The 16,463-nt window shown below is 40.8% G+C and overlaps 1 long non-coding RNA gene across 1 annotated transcript in view; it reads right to left on the minus strand.

Moving 5' to 3' along the window:
• Positions 1 to 8,700: 8,700 nt before the first annotated feature.
• Positions 8,701 to 16,463, minus strand: part of LOC103599087 — a 28,078-nt gene continuing 20,315 nt past the window's right edge. The window contains exon 3 of the long non-coding RNA XR_551261.1: positions 8,701 to 9,513. This is a non-coding gene — a long non-coding RNA (uncharacterized LOC103599087). The remainder of the gene's footprint in view (positions 9,514 to 16,463) is intronic.

A 16,463-nucleotide genomic window follows, 5' to 3' on the forward strand; every position in this document is an offset into this window, starting at 1 on the left:
GTGATGAAGGTCTTCCATGGAAATACATCTTTTTTTGGACTTTGTAACCTCCCAGCAGCCAACATTCTTGAGGTGTATTTTCCAGTGTGAAATGGTTATCCACTAACATTTGGCAGTAAGGCATTTTCCTCCATGGTGTCCTTTTATGTTTCTATCTTTAGTCATTAGGGAAAATTACCCCAGGTTTGACCCAAAGGATTAGCTGGGTTCCTGTCTCTGCTGACAGCAGCACGAGGGCTGTGCAACGCAGAGAAACGTGACATTGTATCCAAACAATGTGTCGGGGGAAGGCCAAAAAAAAAAAAGAATGCTCGAGCCTAACATGCATTTATTCAACACCAAGCTTAAATGAATTTATTATGCTCCCGGATTACACCCCATAGGCCAAGAAGCTGTCAACTATTGACATTTTCTTTTCTCTCCATGTTCTGAGTTGAGCGTAAATATATTTGTCATGGGAATATATCATAAGCTTGGTTCAGTATATGTTCATTTCATCAGAAGGAAAGCTCTTATTATCTGTAATCACAGTCAACATCTTTGTTGCTATAAGAAAGGAATGGGCTGCAGCTTGGATTTACATATGGATCTGGTATTCTTTCAGATGCAGTTCTGAATGCTGTCTTAACCTTCATTTTGAACATTGTAGCCTAATCCATTTCTAGTGCAAGACCCCATTAGTGATAGAGAAATACTTTTGGTCAGTCTGGTATGGATCACATCCTGTTGATTTTCTGCCTTGCAGCATACTGGTGACAGTTCAGGAGCAGCTGATGGCAGGATTTGGGTGCTAAACACATCAATGCTATTGAAATCGCTATTGTTGAAGAGACCAAAGAGGGAGGCATTTTGAATGCCTAACTCCAGTATCTTGTGGCTACAAATCGAGTCCATGCTGACCCAGGTCCCAGATACCCTTTTTCCCCTGGTTAATGAGGATGGTGGCAACTACTGAACAAGGAGAAAAGGATTGGGATGGAGTCTGTGGGCAGTTGTAATTGTGAGTTCCTGAAGAGTAGGGGCCTTGCTGTACCTCCTTATCCTTTGCTGCTGGCACAGAGCAGGCAAATAGCCCATGAGTATTGAACTAAGTTGAGCTGAGGACTTTTACCTCCTTATCCTTTGCTGCTGGCACAGAGCAGGCAAATAGCCCATGAGTATTGAACTAAGCTGAGCTGAGGACTTTAGTCAAGTCAACAACATGCGTCTTTTTGAGGTTCTACGAGGTGAAATCACTGAGGGTGGGCTAAATAAAAAAATGTAGAGAGAGCAGATTCCGCGTCCTTGAAAACTTCACAGTTTAGCTAGGAAGACAAACTAGATTTCAAGGAAATCATGAATTGCTAAGCTGGGTTGTGGTAAGTGCAATAGGAATTCAGAGAAAGGAGATAACGGGGCAGATTAGAGTGGCTTTTATGGAGGAAGAGCGTCTTCATCTGGGACCAGAAGACTGAGCAGGGTTGAGGTGAATGGAGAGGAGGAAGGAAGAGGGTGTTGAGTGGGACTGGATGGAAGTGAACAGTGAGAAAGGGAAGGAACGGATGTTCAGAGGAAGGTGATTGGGCTTGACAGACTGCAGCACATGGGAGCTGCATGCGGCAGAAGGCTGCGGGCAGAGCTGGCAAGGTCAAGACACTCTGGCCAAGGAAATGCTTATCTTTTGTGGAAGATATTAGACCATTACTCCAGGTTTTCATAGGCAGAAGACATGGTGAAAAGTGTGCTCTTTAGAAAAATGATAAAGGAGTGGTACATGGAATCCGAGATGTAAAAGGTACAGTGGGGAAAAGGCAGTGATTCTAGACTTGATATAAGAAGACCCTGGATTAAATAAAGATAATAATACTTTAAACAATAACTATTATATATAGGGCATCTAGTATGAGTGAAAGTTGTCTGAATTGAAACAGAATCACGTGGGTCAAACTCAGGTGAAAAAATAAATAAGAAGGGAGGGCCCTCATGTACACGTGCCTAGGATACAAAGACTCTCTTACGCACATGTGCCTGTAACACAAACTTCTGCCAAGGACTTTTCTTGTCACAGTGCAGCTTGGTACATGAGTCACAAGGCTAGCCAGCCGGATGGATAAAAACACTAGCTTGACACTGCTTTTACTAATGAATTGGTGTCAACTCCTGCAGTAAGCCCCTAGCACCAATGTTCTCTATGTTTCAAAACAAATTACATATACTTTTCTCTTTTGCCTTTAAACACCTTTGTCTTCCTTTACCTCCTTTACCTAGTTTACTATGGCATGCATATTCCCATCGCAATGCTCTGTTCCCAGTTAAAGAAAGCCACTCTCTGTTTGCTATTTTAGGTTAACATATGTTTCAGGTATTTCCAGTCATTGATAAAAATTTCAGCAAAGATCCTACAATAACTTGTAACTATACTTATCCTCAAATTAGAGAAGGGAAAGGGCATCTCAGACCAGCAAAATCAGCAGGTGCAGGCTACATAGCTAGGAAGTTGCAGAATAGGATTCCAACTCCATTTAAACCATGCCCCTTTTCATGACATTACTCTGGGAGTTGTGGGTATTTATTGAATGAGAAAATGATGTGAAATAAGTGTTTTATAAAGATTAACATAGTGGCCATATACAAGAAGGATTAGAGAGGAGAGAGACCAGAGGCAAGTAGATGAAAAGGGCCTCCCCAGAGTCCTGTCAATGGAAATGGAAAGGAAAGAATAAACATAAGAAATATTGCCCAGCAAGAACGGGGGACCTGGTGACTGATGGTCTAAATTATTGAAAGGCAGAGGAGAATGAGGACTGGGGAGGGAAAAAAAAGCCCAGAAAGACTGGGAGGTGCATGGCCACGGTGACCTTGGAGAACACATTTTTAGTAAAAGGATATTGATGATTGATGGAAGCCAGCCTGCAGGTGAGTCAGGAGTGAATCAGACCAGTAAACAGAGGATGTGGGGGCAGACCACAAATTTGAGAAATTTGGAAGAAAATAGAGGAAATAAAACAGTCTTTTGAGGAGGTTTTAGGGTCAGGCAAAAGATTCTTTTTGTGAAGAAGGGAAACCTGTGCCCATTTGAAGACAGAAGGAAAGTAGTCTGCACATAGGGGAAAGATATTAACAGAGCTAGAGAAAGGGGCCTCTGTACATTGAGGGGCTTAAAGGAGGTGGGAGGGGGTGGGTTACAACTGTAGGACTGTCCAATAGAACTTTCCATGATGAAAAGAATGTTCTATGTCTGGACTGTTTCATACAATAGCCACAAACCCCACGTGGCAACTGAATATTTGAAATGTTACTAGTGAGACTGAGAAACTAAATTTTTAACTTTATTAAATTTATATTAATTTAAATAGCTACATATTTAAATATCTAGTGGCTGCTACATTGAACAATGCATGATCCTTAGAAAACCAAAACTTTAGCCTCCTGAAGAAGAGAACTAAATTCTTTCTTTGGATCCCAAGAGGAGAGTAGAGAGGGAACCAGGCCAGTGATGTTTCTTATGCAGGGGAAGAAAAATGAGTTAGCCCCTGCCACGTGGCCTTGATTTTCATTGGTTAGACCTTCATGATAGCCACATCATTAGATCTTTAGTTTAGGAGAGCTCACCTGAGTTATGAGACGTTTGGAAATTCACATCCCCATGTAGATGTTGTGATCTGAATTGTACAGTCTGCATCTGCCAGATGAGTTGAGAATTGCCAAATCTCACATGGCAGCAGGTATACTCACCCCAGTCTGTCTGCATCTCATGATAAAGATGCTCCTTGTTCATGTAACAGGAAATGGAGAGGATTCTGTGGTAGTTCCCTTGGGATGAAGACCATTTTTTAATAGATTTTGGGGGCTTTCAAGTGACAATAAAACCCTTCTCTGATTTCCTAGTCCCAGTTCTGCTTCTACATCTCACGGTCACTTTGGATCTGGATATTTTAAAGCGAAAAGGAGGTGATTCCCCTTAGAGGGATTTCACTTAGAAGTTTTCTCGAAGAATTCCCTACCCAAAGAAATGTGTGCATGTCCTGCCCTGTACTCTGAAGGTCAACAAAAAGAGAGTCCCAGATCCATGCCCTTTGTTGCTGAGATAGCAGGGCCCTTCATTTTACTGGTGTGCCTCTCTGAGATGGTGGTGTGTGTTGTTTGGGCTGTTTTTCATAGCCTCCACAGCTGGGAATTCAAGATGCTATACTTAGGCAGAAGTCCACGAAGGAATTAATTGATATGAGCCAGAAGTTGATTGCCATTTAAGTACTCAACCTCCACCATTGCCAAGTTTCCCTCTTTGCAGAAAGAACTGAGCTTGCCTGCAAACTGGCTCATTCAGGATGTGAGCACAAGATGGAATTCAACCTTTAATATGTTGCAACACCTGCTTGGAAATAAAGGGGCTCTGTGCTTTTCCCCCTAAGGAGTTGACAGCTGACTTCATTACAGAGGAATCTGGCGGAGATGGTTGTGGCTACTCCTCAGTCTCAGGAGGCATTCACCAGGAATGCAGTGCCAACCAGACCTGCGCTTTGGGATTCTGCCAGAAACTCATGCTGGGCCATTTTACCCTAAATCATCCCTCTTCCTTGAACTCTAGTTTCAGTACCTTTGGTGGAAGCTTCTTCCACACAGGGAGGTGATAAGAGGCTCTGGCCAGCTGAAGCTAAGTGCAGAAGTGTTTGCAGGTGTTCTGTAATGGGCTCTGGATTTCTAAACTTCCTTTCTCAAGAGTTCTGCAATGTTATGCCCCAACAGGCACAAAAAGACACAAAGTCAAGGCTGCCATGCTCTATAGAGTGGAACCTGACAGTTCACTGGAGTCCTTTGTCCAAGTTCTGGAACAGACCCAGAGCTGATCTGAGAAGCTTAGCCCAGCCTGTGCGGGCCCTGAGAAGGCCTCTGGTGCCGTGACCTTCCATTTGGGTGGAACACTCATTATGCTTATCAGTTTTCAAAGTAGAATGTCAACTCTATTGCCCATTTGCTTGATTTCCAAAGCATATTAATCTGGCCTCCATTAGTAACACAGAATATAATATATCTGACTTGCATCAGAGAACATTAACTTTCAATTATGTGAGTTAAAAAATGTGTCTGAAATCTAAATGTCCAGGAATAGGGGCAGACTTATATAGAACACACCTATTTGGTGGATTACTGCTCAGCCTTAAGCAATATGAACATGAAGGCCACAGAGCAAGCCCAATACTGCATATAATGCCAATTTAAAGCAAAGCACACTTCAAACTTTTATATACAAAAATCACATAATAATTTTAAAAACAAATATTTGAAAAGGCTAGAATGAGAATAATTAGAAAAAATTAATAGTAGATGCCAGAGCTCAAAAATGGCAATCTAAGGGTTGGGCCTGGCCTGAAAGTGCATCTCATATGGCCGACACAGTGGGGGTCAGCAGAGTTTGAATTTAAAAAAAATGGAACTGGTTGCCAGCATTTGGAAATTGGAACATAGCATGCAACTGCCTGGCTTGATGGCTCCTCCTGAGACCAGGGGAAATCTGGCACCAGGAGCCTGTTTTCCCCACAGGCAGCAGTCGGGCAGGTGAGTGGGGCCTTTACTCTCCAGGTTGCCAGGGGACCCACGGGGCCAGATTTCTCACTCACTGAGTGTGTACTCCCTGGACAAGGTATAAGAGTTATGGGATCCTGGGTCAATTCCCCTTATTCTCCCTCTTCCCAAAGTTGCTATTAGTTCTTATGTTACTTTAGAGTTAAAATAATCATTAAATGCCCAATTGTAAAAAGTAACATGGAAGGACCAGAGTCTAAGGCCCATGGATGTTATTTTCAGACTTCTAGTATTTACTCTTGAATGTTATTTTCAAATTTCTAGTCTTGAGTCCAGTACACTCGCCTGAGATGTTTGCTTGACTCAAGTTTGAGTGGCTCTCAAACTTGGCCGTGTTAGAATCACTGGGGGAGCTTTGGACGTCCCCTTTGCACTCTAGATCAATTAAGTAAGGATCTTTCAGGGTGGGACTCAGGCAATGAACTTTTTTAGGGTTCCCAGGTGATTTCAATGTAAAGAAGGCTTAGACCCTTGAAAAATCATATAAAACTTTACATTAGAGCAGTTCCTCAACCTCTGTTCTATTGAGTGTTGGGTTAAGTAATTCTTTGTTCTGTGGACTTGTGTACTGTGGGATGCTTAGCAGTATCCCTGGCCTCTCCCCACAGATGCAGTAGCTTTCCTCCAAATGAGAACTACTGCATTAACTCATAAAATTATGTTCAGGAATACTGGCCATTATACTGGCCTCCTACACACATATAAAGCCTTTGAGAAATTTCTTTTGGAATTAAGTGCTATGAAAACATTTTCTCTCTTGAGGAACTGATATATTCTTTCCTTTCTGGTTGTTTTTTCCATGTTTACTACCAAGAAACTCCAGGTCAATGCTAAAATGCACTCAGAACCAAAACTGAAGCAAAAAAACAAGGCTATGAAAACATTTTCTCTCTTGAGGAACTGATATATTCTTTCCTTTCTGGTTGTTTTTTCCCTGTTTACTACCAAGAAACTCCAGGTCAATGCTAAAATGCACTCAGAACCAAAACTGAAGCAAAAAACAAGAAAACTTGTGTCTTTTCTCCCCTCCCACTTTACATGATGCTGATTTTCCTACTGATGTTTTGTTAATCTTTAAGTTGCCTTATATCCTTAGGGAATGAGGTAGGATATAAACAAGGTAAAAAGCCAAAGGGGGAATGACTGTTCCAAGTACTGTTCAGTATTCATGATCCAAAGAATGACAGGTGGTCAGGAGAAAGGACCTGCTAAATATGAACTACCTCATAGTCATTGGAGGATCAACCAATTATATAGCGCTAAAAATGGTCGACTCCTCTGGCCTCCCAGCTTTGTCTGGGAAGAGACTGAACTGTGTCCGTGTTGAAGGAGCCCAAAGGCCAGCCATGGGGAGGTCTCTCAGGAGAATGGTAAGCACAGCCCCCTCTGCCTCCTAAGAATTCTAACTCCTGGTGCTTACTGGGAGTCTGGGAAGTCTCTGAGAGGCAATGCTGTTAAATGCAACTTGGGATTCATTCCTGGGATAGCACTATCACCTGCTTTCCATAACTACAGAGTAGCTTACTTTTAGTAAATTATAACCCCTCATTAATAACCAGAAGTTTAAAAGCTTTTTAAAAATCATCATTAAGTGTGGTTATCTCATTTTAAATGCAAAATCCTGAATAGACCAGAGATCTTAATTTTTTTTTAAATATAGCTGAGTATTTTAATTATGGATGTATGTAGTTGCATATTCTCAGCATACTTCATTATTTATGTAGCTGGTGAAAAAGCTTTTTAATTAAATAGCATGCTGGCAATCCATTGTGAAATGTATAGATGCAGATTTTCCTAGCATTAAGATGCTAGACACACACACACACACACACACACACACACACGAAACATTCTGGCAAGCACATATACTTAATCACCAGGAAGTTCTTCTTTCTGAATGATATTAAAACTCAACCAAACTTTTCTATATTGAGAACAAAATGAGTAGTGTAGTTTGCCAGCACTTTGCTTGGTTATTCACATGTGATGCATTCAACAAACTTGGAAATGAAGTAGAGTGGTGGTTCTCAAAGTGTGGCCCTCACTCCAGCAGCATTGGAACCCCCCTGGGGACTTTTTAGAAAGGCACAGTTTTGAGCCTCATCCCAGGTCTACTGATTCAGTAACTCTGGGAGTTGTACCCCATGATGTCACCTTCTAGGTGATTCTGATGCAGGCTAAGTTTCCAGAAACATGGGTTGAGGATTATGCCTTATGGTGCTGGTAATATAAGATTCATTGACAGTTTTCCTGGTGACAGGTGGTCACAGTAAAATCAATTGGTTCATACTATAGTTTCCCCACCAAAAAGTTGCTGTGAAGATTCTGGCTTATTTAAGGTTTAAAGATCTGCTGAGGTCTTCAGTTTAAACGGGGCCAATAGACTCGTAGTGGGTTAAATATGTTAATCATAATTTGGATGAAATTTACCAGGTCTATATTTACCAGTTTTGGCTAAACGTGTATATCAGGGTTCAATTTATACATTTCTATTCTTCTCTTCTTTCCCCCCAAAAGCTCCAAAATTAGAGCTCCTACTTATTCACCATTTCATGGCAGGCTGTAGTGACAGCCATCTTCTAAAAACCCCACGCCTGTGTGAAGGCTGATGACCAAGTTCTGTCCCTGGCTGGGTGAGCCCAGGCCAGGAGGTGAGGCGGTTTGGAGAAGACCCCATTGGGAAACAGTGCCAGAACTGGAACTAACAACCATCTGACGCCCTGCTCTGTGCTTTGTCTTCTGAATGAACAATGCTGCTTCTTAAGTACACATAAGCCAAACTGCCTCTCAAATTGCAGCCGTCTACTTTGAGTTCAGATTTGCACAGCATGACATGAATTGGGCTGCAAATTATGCAGAAAACAGCCATCACATCCATCTGTGATGTCAGAATCCTCAAGTACAATGTGACCTGTTAGTATCTAAGAGAGTAGAAGAACACTGGGTCTGATCTCTTCCCTATGCAGCATGATGAATATCCTCCCAGGTGCATTTGGCCCAGTGTGAAAAGGTTAAATATGATTGAGGTTATGTCTGTGATATGCTCAAGAGCAGATTTTATATCCAAGGGTTCAGACAATTAGGTTTTTTTTAAATGGTAGAGTAACTAGAAAAAGAAAACACACAAATACACTCGTACCTAATGGTAAACTGAATTTATTTCCTCTTGGAAAACAATTCCAGTAATCTCCAGGTTCAGACCGCAGAGTAAACATTAATAACAGTAACATACAGGTTAGTTCAACTGATTCAAGAATTTGGCTGTGTGAAATCATTAAGGAAAACCTTGAACACTCAAAGCTTCAAATGTATCCAGGAAAAAAAAAATCTTTGACAGTCTACATAACAACTATTGCATATATAGTGATGCTACCTGTCACACTGCAAGGCTTACAGATATATATACGGGCCTTATCCAGCTGTGGGGTTCTGTTCCGTGAGAACATCTCTTCATGGTTTGCAAGAATCTTCAGCAATAAAAAATAGTCTCGGATTTAACTGTTGATATACCAAAAGAGAAATTCTAGGCTTAAGTGTAAATAAAAGGAAGTCCAACCATAGTCTCATGTGTAACAGTTGTTTTTAATCTGTCTTCCTTGAAAATATTTTCTCTTAAGCCATTGTGTTCACACTTTTCTTTTTTAAATGTTGCCTGAATAGGGCCCAAGTCCACTTGTCTTTATAAGACCATTTTAGTATCAGACGACATAATACATGTGCAACACTTTATATACAAGGAGTCTATCCGGTGCTCAAAAGTTCAAACACATGAACATCCAACAGTTTTGATAATACAAGTTTTATGGTACAATACAATGTTTCTGAATAATATACATTAACAATGAAAGTTTCGTGCAAAGAGTAAAACATGTTCCCTTTTTGTGCCACAAATGTAATTCTCCTTGATAGACCGTACTTGCACTAACTGCTGTGTTGGGTCATCGTATGATTCTGTGAAAAAAAAAAAAAAAAAAAGAAAGAAAAAGAAAAAGGAAAGGGGGAAAAGAACCTTAAGTAATTTTATTTTCATCAGACCAAGCATATATGAATGCTGATTGATTTATAATGATTCATAATGATATAAACAACCTGTTTCTGCACCCTGATGACTAGGTGCTCCTGGGTGCTGTACCTCTTTACTGCCCCCAGTGAGGCTCAGACCCAGGCATCTCCTGACCCTGCCCGGGGCAGGTGTAGTGAAGCTGCATCTGTGAGGACCAGGAGGGAGAGGCAGGGCCTGGAGCCACAAGAGGCGAGACGGTTGGTTGGCTCTTTGCTTTTCTCTGCCCCTGCTGTGTCTTCCTGAAGTACCCTCCCACCTTCCACCAGCTCTTATCAAAACATGACTCACTCTTCAAGGAGCAGGGTAGCACTATTTCAACAGTTGTATGTATCTGTGCATTATTTCTATTGATTACACATGCATTTGTTCTAATCCCTTACATTGTGAACATCTTGAAAGTAAGGGCTCTATCTGTTCCTGAAAAAGGATATTAAAGGCAAGGGCTATCTGGCCGATGAGGGCCAGAGTGGGTAGGAAGCTTCGCCAGCCCCTATGCAGAGGGTGGTTGGGGGCTGTGGACACACCATGGCTCAGGATAGATCGCAGCAGCCTGCCATGACTCCCTGTCCCCGGTGCTCTTTCTCCTCTACTAGTGCAGTCCTTGCTGCATTTTGGTAGTCTCCTTTCCATCCACACTAGCATGTCCCTTTCTGAGTGAACAACCTCTTTCCAAATGACGAGAGGGCAGCTGAGATGCCTGCACAACTCAGGACCACCAGCCAGGCCCCGAGGGTGAAAACTGGTGAGCAGGCTCTAGACCAGGGCCTGCAGGACGGTCACATCCTGCATGGAGGATGGTCACAGCTCCTCGGGGCGTTCATTTGGAGCACACGCCTGGAGATGGCCTGATCTCCCCCCACCCCCGCTTTTCCACTGATCCATGTCTCCCACCACTCACCTTGTCCACAGCCCCCCCAACCTGTCCCCTCTGGGCTTTGGGTCCCAGCTCAAAACACCACCACTTCCATGCTCACCCCATCTAAGCTGATCTCTCCCTTCTCTGATGTCCCCCCGCATGTTACACTGCTTATAGTGCACGCACCTGACGTCTTGTCTTATGGTTATCTGTAGGCCTGGCTTTTGCCCTTGTCAGTAATTCTGACATCCATTCCTCTATTCATGCCTTCACACGCATCTGTTGAACACTCGTACACCACCTGGCACCACCCACAGCACTGCAGAGTTCAGTAAAGAGGGTTTGGCCAACAAGGCAAGGGCTACTGCAGAGAAAAGGCACAGTCCCTGCCTTCCTGCCTCCAAAGTGCTCACAGTCTCAAGATGAAGGCCATGTGGGCACATAATGGTAAGGCAATATGGCAAGGAGGACATCAGAAAGGAACACGGAAACATCCTGGCTACACTTAACCCTGCCTGGGCCTTGGAGAAAGCGTTGCCACAGAGGCAGTACACGGGCATTTTAGCTGAGGCTCCAAACATGATAAGGGGACGCAGTGAGGGCACTCCAGGCCGGGAGACCCACATAGGTAAATGCAACAAAGCAAGAACGTGCAAGGTATGTTCATGGACCTGCAACATGTTCAGATTGACTGAAGTCTTCTAGAGTGTTCTGAATCAGAGTAACGATGAGAAATGAAGCTGGGGAGTAGTTAGGGGCAAGTTTACAAGGAGCCTTGTGTACCATGCTAAGGAGTTCAGACTTTGGTAGGTGAAGAGGAGCTACTGGAATATTTTCAACAGAGGGCTTTGCCTGGGAGATCTCTGTCATCTACTTATCCACCAGCACAACAGCAAAGTGCCTGCTCAGTGAGGACAGGCCATGTGACCAGAGGCTGGAGGCTGCCCTCTGCCCAGGGGGGGCGCTGCGTGCACTGGGAGGGAGTTGGGGAGCTTGTGAGGAGGACCCAGGTCTTCTTTCCCCTATTTCAAACTTAGCTTGTTTTTAAAGACTGATGACACATAATGATAAGGAACATTATTTCACTCTCCTTTATTTAAAACATACCTATTTTTATTAGTTCGGTGAAAAATAATGCTTTTCTTAGTAGTACTAGCCAGTTACATGCACACAGGAGCAAATTATTTTTATGACAACTCTTTTATTTGTGTATTGATTTTAAATACTTCTGAAAAGTATTCTTCATCAATACGTAGACAGAAAGGGTAATCAAAATACCGATGAGACCAAAAAACTTTCCTATTTTCTTAAACAATTGACACAATTATGATCAGAGAGAAGATTATAAACAATAAGAAAGTTCTATTATTCAAAATACACTGTCTAAGCTTCCTCATTCCTTTTAGTATTAGTCAAGTCTGATCTTATAGAAAGGTTTTTTTATCTTTAAAAAAAAAGAATTACTATTTTCTTAAACAATTGACACAATTATGATCAGAGAGAAGATTATAAACAATAAGAAAGTTGTATTATTCAAAATACACTGTCTAAGCTTCCTCATTCCTTTTAGTATTAGTCAAGTCTGATCTTATAGAAAGGTTTTTTTATCTTTAAAAAAAAAAGAATTACAAATCTTTAAAAAAAAAGAATTACAAAAAAAAAATAAAGAGAGAGAGAGAGAAAGAAATATAATAAGCTAGGACAATAGTTACCAAAATGGTAGGACACTCACAGAAGGATGAGCGATTTTTTTTCTTACCACAATCAAATTAATCAGTTTAATAGCATTATTTTTAAACGGTTAAGCACTTATGATGGTTACTCCATGTTCGACAGGATTCTAGGGGTTAATAAAGGAAGATACATTGCAATCTTGCCAGTGTTTTTACATGTGCATGTATTGAGATACTGCCAAATAAGAACCTAAAACAAATTGCCCATAATAGTTGGCAATAGTTGCGTCTTGGATGCTTTTATCCTAAACCAAATCCATACAAATCTCTTCAGAGGTACAAAGAAACGAACAAATACATATACATCACTTTTTGCAACAGATTGAAGTCACTTCTATAAAGGGGTTATGTTTTGCATATAAGAGGGAAGAATATAAATCCTTTGCTAGAACGGCTTGTGAGACACAAGCTTACACAAAAATAAAGAGCCCCTATATAAGTAACGTAAAAATGGGAAATCTGGCAGGAAAAAATGATAAAGGCAGAAAGCTCTCTTGGTGTGGAGATGCCTGCATAGCACTGAGATCCCTTATCCTCTTTTTTGTTTTTTTCTTTTTTTGCCCCAGTCCTACTGAGGGCTATGACAGGGTCTCCCCAGTCCTGGCTGTCTACCATTGATGGTGATTCTCACGGTGGGAAGGTGGCATATTCCTAGAGGGTCTTGGAAAATGGGCATATTTGTGTTGGGAAAAAACCCCCAGATGATTCTGATCCATCCTCAGGGGCTTATCCTCATCACCTTTGAGATTCCTGGAGATGCGTCAGCTCCCCTCCCCCCACCCCCAGGCCGTCTCCCAAGTCCACTGAAAATACAAATGGCCTAATTTCATTATCAGAAGGAAAGAATGGAATGTCTGAGTCACACGGTTTATTTGATCGATTCGGCTTTTAGGTGTTGGAGAGAACTGATGTGAAGTCATAGTTTCCAGACTTGACTGAAGATCCTCCAACATGAGAAACAAGAAGTAGCTTCATGAGAACGTTCAGTGCTTTTTTTTTTTAAAAATCATAGGCATCATTTCTTTAGAAAGGGAAACAAGAGGCAAGTGGAAAAGACAAAAAGTAGACACAGAAGCACTAGGCAAAAAGAGCAGGTAGGCTCTGGGCACGGTTCTCTCTTGCCCCAGCTACTCGACACACCACAGAGCCAGTCCTGAGACACAGGGACACAAACATGGATGAGCAAAAAGCAGAAAAACGCTGCCAGGCCAGCAGCAAGCAGCCTTCTCCACACAAAAGTCTTCAGCTCTTTAGGTCCAGAGGAAACCACTCTGCTAGAACAAAGCAGTGGGTAATCTCACCAATTTTACACAGCAATTCACAGTCCCCAAAGTGCTTTAATGCAATGACAGGTTATGAGAAAAAATATCTGTTCCAATGAAGGGAAAGTGTTTTACATAATCGAGAAGAACATCAGTGCGACATCGGTGGAGGTAGGGGGTGATGACAGAAAAGGAAGTAGGAAGAGAAGAAAACTTCTGTAATCCCACAGAGAGCCATATTCTACTCTGCAAAAAGCTATATCCTGGAGACCCCATGTCTAAGTAACTGAAAATTGCAAACCATTAATCCCAGTTATGAACAGTTGTTTTACACGAGGGGGGTTTGTGTTAAAAAAAAAAAAATCAAACCTACAATATACCTTAAAGCTTAAAAGAAGATCCATCTAGGTATGATACCTTAAAGGGAGGTTTCAAAAACACTGTAAAGGGCCCCATTTGGAAGGAGTGCGCTCTCTCTACTTTTTTCTCTATAAATGTGAAATTAAACTTAGAAAGTTAGAAAACAGATGAGGGGCCTTAAAAATTCCCTTCTAGCACGATGTATTTCTTTTTAAATATGAGATGCCTTTCATTTTTACAAGACTGGAATTCTCATTTTGCGCTTGGCACTCTAACAAATGCTTAATTCAGCCTCCTTCTTTCTGAGAGCTCACCACATTTACTGGTCAAACGGTTTAATCCTATTTAAAATGCAATCCAAGAAAAATATTTTTAAATAAAAATAAAAATCCATGATCCTCTGAAACCTTGGCTAAGTGATCCCATTTTCCTGCAATTTTGATATGAATTTGAATTTTTGCACCTATAACAATGATGAAGTTACGCTTTGGAGGAAAACCAGGTGGAATCTACCTTCCCAGGGTTGAAAAATTAAATTCCCACCCCTGAAAGTTGTGCCCACAGATTGCCCTCACTTTTCCAATTCTTTGGCAGAGACGGCGTCCCGTCTGTGCTTTGTACCCTGCTGTTGGCATCGGCAAAATGTTAAGTAGCAATAGTAATAAAAATAAAAGTGGTGTTTGAATGGAAGTTTTGTGAAATGTGTTGATTCAAAAATGTTAATCATTTTTACCATGACTTACCTATTTATAGCCCTTTGTTTGAAACAAATTCTGACAAGATTTTACAACTAAGAAAAAGAGCCAGCGTGCTATTTTAAAAAGGAATGAAAAAAAAAAGCTTTCCACTAATTCACTATGCCATTAGAATCCCGAATTTAAACTACAGTTGTATTCAATTTAAATGAGATGTTTTCCAACCAGATGAAATAGTAGGCAATTGTGGCTCAGAAACAATGCAAGGAGGGAAGAAATAAAGAAATATAAAGATTAAATGTGGCTGTTTCTTTCAACAGATGGTGACAGCACCATGGCAGCATGTTGTTTTTTCTTTAGTTGAAGAATGCAAACATCCATAATCAATCATCACTGATTAACTAATTATATTACCCTTCCTTTTATCACTTGGGTTGGACCTTTATCTGTAAACAATGAGGATAATCAGCATGCTCTTATTTTTCTAGAAGCATATTCCAGATCTCATACAGTCGTGCAGTCATAGGCTGCAAACAGAATTCTAAGTTACTGTCAACCTTTAAGCACTACTGCTTTTTTATTTTTTATTTTTTTTTAAACAAAAGCAATTGGTTTCCAACAGGCTGGATAATAAGTCTTTTGACCTGCATTCTTCTTTGACCTATTAAGGTCATCCCTGTGTTCAGGCATATAGCTGACTTAGGAAATGCCTGCAAGTCCTACATTTCATCTCCTGCCCACTCAAAATAAAGCTTTTTAAAAATGTGTCTGTACGGGTCCCTGAAGGCCAAAGAGGCATCCCTGTAGTGGGCAATGTGGGGACAGAAGCTTCTGCCTTTATTAATGAATGCAGACCATTATGAGTCTGGCTGGCTCCTTCCTTGTTCCCAGAAGCATATACTGTACGTGACTTAAAATGCTCGAATATTGACACAAAGCAAGCCGGGCACCCCTAAGGAAAATTACTCCTTGGATATAATGTAGGCTCGTAACAGCTATTAGAGTACAAAATAAAACCCTCCGGGATCAGACTGACATATACCGCATTCTACCTACTCCTCAAACATTAGAAGAATTTCTTTGTGAAGGCATTCTCAAGGACAGCATTAAACTGACTTTTGTAGCAATCTGCAACAGCTTTTTGGCTTAGAGCTTTTAGTACTAAATCTCTGGTTTGAATCAATATAAGTACTATATCTTCTACATTAATCAATACATTTGGTTCAATACATGTTCTATTAAATTATACTTTCTAATCAAGATTTTTACATTTCCACCCTCTTTTTTTTATTTCCAAGTTCTTCTGCTAGTGAAATAGTTTTAGAAGTGTATATAGCTAATCATGACAGGGTACTGGGTTATTTCCCCCATAAGTCAGAGAAAAAATAGTCACAATGGCAAAGCGTGGCTTTTAAGCACCTTAATGAGGTTAACAGGATGTGGATGTTAATAAATTACATTTTCAAAGTCCACACAATTACAAAAATACTCATAATTTAAAATTAATTAAAAGTCTTTTAAGCACCTTAATGAGGTTAACAGGATGTGGATGTTAATAAATTACATTTTCAAAGTCACACAATTACAAAAATACTCATAATTTAAAATTAATTAAAAGCAAATTGCTACAGCTCTGGAAATACCATAGGGAGGTTGTAAAAATTACACAAAGACCCAAATCACCCCAAAGTACCATGTATACCCCATTTTGGTACCCCAAAGTTTCCACTGCTTATTTCCTGGTTGGAGAAATTTTGGTAATTGTATTTTCAGTGTGTCTGTACATTGGTATGTTTCTGGACCTTACTCAGTAAATATCAGGATGGATATATGTGTGTGTGTGTGTGTGTGTGTGTGTATATGTAGATATGTAGATATGTGCATTTTGGTGAGATATGTTATCATTCAATAAATATTCTTTAAAAGGCAAAT

Source organism: Galeopterus variegatus, unplaced genomic scaffold (assembly GCF_000696425.1).
Source record: "Galeopterus variegatus unplaced genomic scaffold, G_variegatus-3.0.2 Scaffold2847, whole genome shotgun sequence".
NCBI lineage: Eukaryota > Metazoa > Chordata > Mammalia > Dermoptera > Cynocephalidae > Galeopterus > Galeopterus variegatus.